Genomic DNA, 4,657 nt, shown 5'->3' with positions numbered 1-4,657 from the left:
ATATAACTTAGTAAAGTAACTCACCAAATTATATTTCAAGCGATCTGGCAGCACTTAGCATGGCACAAACCCACTTAGTCCGTACACACTCCCGCTAGCACAGCTGATCGTACGAGAGAAATCCCGCACTTGTGCCTAACGCCTCTCTCCAGAGAGCACTCGCGAGAGCGCACTCTCTCAACGCACGTGGCGCAATGGAAAATTCCCAATTCGAAAACTGCGAATTTCCACCCTTATCCTCACTTTTCAAACTCGATTCTTACAACCAGCCGTTCACCTTCACAAACCGCAATTTTAAACGCTTTCCAGCGCCGAAACTCGCGAATTCACCACACAAAATACCCGACTGTCAGCAAACGACTAAAAGCACGTCCGTTCAGTTGGCTACCTTAAGAAGTACATCTATCTCTATAGATTAGGGACAGTAGGAATCTCGTTAATCCATTCATGCGCGTCACTAATTAGATGACGAGGCATTTGGCTACCTTAGAGAGTCATAGTTACTCCCGCCGTTGACCCGCGCTTCTTGAATTTCTTCACTTTGACATTCAGAGCACTGGGCAGAAATCACATTGTGTCAACACCCGCTAGGGCCATCACAATGCTTTGTTTTAATTAGACAGTCGGATTCCCCAAGTCCGTGCCAGTTCTGAATTGATTGTTAATTGATAATCGTTATAATTAATAAGAACTAATTGGTTTGACCCAATTAGTATTCTTAAAAATTTTAGCAAGAAAGTTCCACAATTGGCTACGTAACTAACTATCCGGGGAACAAGTAACTAACATAAATGCTAGAAACTCTATTTACCCAGAACGAGCACATAAACCATGTTATTGTTTCCCAATCAAGCCCGACTATCTCAATCTTCAGAGCCAATCCTTATCCCGAAGTTACGGATCTAATTTGCCGACTTCCCTTACCTACATTATTCTATCGACTAGAGACTCTTCACCTTGGAGACCAGCTGCGGATATTGGTACGGCCTGTTGAGAAGTTTGCGTGTCCCCCACCATAAATTTTCAAGGTCCGAGGAGAAAATATCGACACAACAGTATATGTCATGCTCTTCTAGCCCATCTACCATATCTCTCTGCGAAAGACTTCCATGGTAGTACGGCTATAAAACAGAAAAGAAAACTCTTCCGATATCTCTCGACGGCTTCTTTATGGTCGTTCCTGTTGCCAGGATGAGCACGAGGCCCATATTTAATAACAAACGGATACTCAACAGGTTACGGAATTGGAACCGTATTCCCTTTCGTTCAAATTATTCAAGTATATTATATTAGCTTGATTTGTATATATTGCGTTTTTGGTTTTACTTGAAAATTTTCGGCTTTCGCCTTGAACTTAGGACCGACTAACTCGTGATCAACCACTGTTCACACGAAACCCTTCTCCACTTCAGTCCTCCAAGGTCTCATTCGATTATTTGCTACTACCACCAAGATCTGTACCAATGGCAGCTCCATGCAGGCTTACGCCAAACACTTCTACGCATACCATTGTACCTTCCTACTCACTAAAGTTTCAAAATTTATATCACAAGTAATATAAATCATCTACTTTAGCGGTAATGTATAGGTATACAACTTAAGCGCCATCCATTTTAAGGGCTAGTTGCTTCGGCAGGTGAGTTGTTACACACTCCTTAGCGGATTTCGACTTCCATGATCACCGTCCTGCTGTTTTAAGCAACCAACGCCTTTCATGGTATCTGCATGAGTTGTTAATTTGGGCACCGTAACATTACGTTTGGTTCATCCCACAGCGCCAGTTCTGCTTACCAAAAGTGGCCCACTGGGCACATTATATCATAACCTTAAACTTCATATCAAGAAAGTTAAGGTTCTTACCCATTTAAAGTTTGAGAATAGTTAAGATCGTTTCGACCCTAAGGCCTCTAATCATTCGCTTTACCAGATAAGATTATTTTATATAATATTAAATGCACCAGCTATCCTGAGGGAAACTTCGGAAGGAACCAGCTACTAGATGGTTCGATTGGTCTTTCGCCCCTATACTCAATTCTGACAATCGATTTGCACGTCAGAACTGTTTCGGTCTTCCATCAGGGTTTCCCCTGACTTCAACCCTGATCAAGTATAGTTCACCATCTTTCGGGTCACAGCATATATGCTCAAGGTACGTTCCAGTTAGAGGCATAAATAATATAAATATCATTATACATAACTATATAGAACGCCCGGGATTGTGTTAATTAGCTATAAATAGTTAAAAAACTAATCCCATTATTAGTCAAGTTAATTACGCTATTAGGTTTATATCCCAATAACTTGCACATATGTTAGACTCCTTAGTCCGTGTTTTTCAAGACGGGTCCCGAAGGTATCCTGAATCTTTCGCATTGTTAATCCTACAAGTGCATATAATAAACACAAAAATCAATGATAATCATGCCATTATATAATTCCGAAAAATTAACGCACTGTATTCATATAAATCTATCAGCACTTTATCAAATTATAACATTTATTCTGTGTTAAAATGCAAGCAATTTAATTTGAATAAACTATAAGTTATATTTATGATAAATTTGGTATGCTAATAGATTACAATGTCCTTATATGGAAAAAATGCACACTATTATCTATAATTTGTTTAAATATTACAATTTTAATGATGAATTTTCCATAAACGGATATTCAGGTTTCATCGGGCTTAACCTCTAAGCAGTTTCACGTACTGTTTAACTCTCTATTCAGAGTTCTTTTCAACTTTCCCTCACGGTACTTGTTTACTATCGGTCTCATGGTTATATTTAGTTTTAGATGGAGTTTTACCACCCACTTAGTGCTGCGCACTATCAAGCACACGACTCTTGGAAACATCATCTAGTAATCATTAACGTTATACGGGCCTGGCACCCTCTATGGGTAAATGGCCTCATTTAAGAAGGACTTAAATCGTTAATTTCTCATACTAGAATATTGACGCTCCATACACTGCATCTCACATTTGCCATATAGACAAAGTGACTTAGTGCTGAACTGATTTCTTTTCGCTCGCCGCTACTAAGAAAATCCTTGTTAGTTTCTTTTCCTCCCCTAATTAATATGCTTAAATTCAGGGGGTAGTCCCATATGAGTTGAGGTTGTATATAACTTTATTTGCAATTAATCTTTATATATAATGATAAAACATTTTATTAAATTCGTTTAAAGCTGACGTATATATATATTAATGGCATTTATTTGTAACGAATTAACGAAGAATAATAATTTGTCCAACGTTTTTCATATTTCAAATCATTAATAAGAGACAATTTCTAGATAATATTTTATGCTAGACATTTCTCAGTATTATTTGATTGAAAAAGAAAATATTCCTCTTCGTTTTTCTCAAAGTTTAATTACTATTGTGAGATAATGTTTTCATATATTTGTTAATATTATGAATAAATAATTAAATTTATTTTATCAATAATATACCATATGCTTATAAAATTTTATTATTAAATTTGTATAAACAACTTATTAGCATAGTCTTACAACCCTCAACCATATGTAGTCCAAGCAGCACTATAAAATTAATTAAAGTACATACAGCATGGACTGCGATATGCGTTCAAAATGTCGATGTTCATGTGTCCTGCAGTCACACGATGACGCACAGTTTGCTGCGTTCTTCCATCGACCCATGAGCCGAGTGATCCACCGCTTAGAGTTTTATAAATATTGGTTTTAAATTTGGTCAAATATGTTTTTTATTGAAAGAAATTAAAAATACACCATTTTACTGGCATATATCAATTCCTTCAATAAATGTATTTATATACCTAAAATAAATGCTGCGAAATGTCTTAGTTTTATATAAACAATATATATCAAAGTATTATTTGTAATGGCATTTGTTTGTTAATATATATTGATAATTTTATATAAAACATTAACCTGAAACCAGGTACAACATTGTATATTTTAGGTTGTTGCATTATCCAATGTATGATCATCATCAATTAGTTGTTGGCCAATACATCTCGCAACACGCGTGTATATTATGGTCCATATACACACAAAAGTTATAATAAAATAATAAAATATATTTTATTATATTAAAAAATTCGATTTGCTTGTTCGAATTTTTATGTTTGTTTCTATTTAATTTATTTGTAATAATATTATATTATTACAATATTTCGATTTGCTTGTTCGAAATTTTATTTGATCTTTTACTTTTAAGATCATATTTTTGGTATAATTATTATTATAATTATTATGTCATATATATATATTTGGTAATTGTAATAAATTTGTATTAACAAATTTTTTTTATTAACGGTAAGGATATTATACAATAATGATCCTTCCGCAGGTTCACCTACGGAAACCTTGTTACGACTTTACTTCCTCTAAATAATCAAGTTCGGTCCAACTTTTTGCGAAACAACCGTAACACACAAGGCGTCACAGTGATCACGTCCGGAGACCTCACTAAATAATTCAATCGGTAGTAGCGACGGGCGGTATGTACAAAGGCGGGACGTATATCAATGCGAGTTAATGACTCACACTTACTGGAATTCCAAGTTCATGTGAACAGTTTCAGTTCACAATCCAAGCATGAAAAGTGGTTCAGCGGGTTTACCCGGACCTCTCGTCTAGGAATACACGTTGATACTTTCATTGTAGC

General features: G+C 35.7%; 2 pseudogenes; both read right to left on the bottom strand.

Annotated features, from left to right (window-relative positions):
- Positions 1-368: 368 nt before the first annotated feature.
- On the bottom strand, positions 369-3,122 carry LOC138914790 (large subunit ribosomal RNA; annotated as a pseudogene).
- A 393-nt stretch (positions 3,123-3,515) lies between these two features.
- LOC138914791 (5.8S ribosomal RNA) lies at positions 3,516-3,693 on the bottom strand (annotated as a pseudogene).
- Positions 3,694-4,657: the final 964 nt, after the last annotated feature.

The sequence above is a fragment of the Drosophila takahashii genome, unplaced genomic scaffold (assembly GCF_030179915.1).
Source record: "Drosophila takahashii strain IR98-3 E-12201 unplaced genomic scaffold, DtakHiC1v2 scaffold_98, whole genome shotgun sequence".
In the NCBI taxonomy this organism is placed as follows: domain Eukaryota; kingdom Metazoa; phylum Arthropoda; class Insecta; order Diptera; family Drosophilidae; genus Drosophila; species Drosophila takahashii.
The sequence above is the reverse complement of the archived record's forward strand: the minus strand, read 5'-3'. Positions and strand labels throughout refer to the sequence as shown.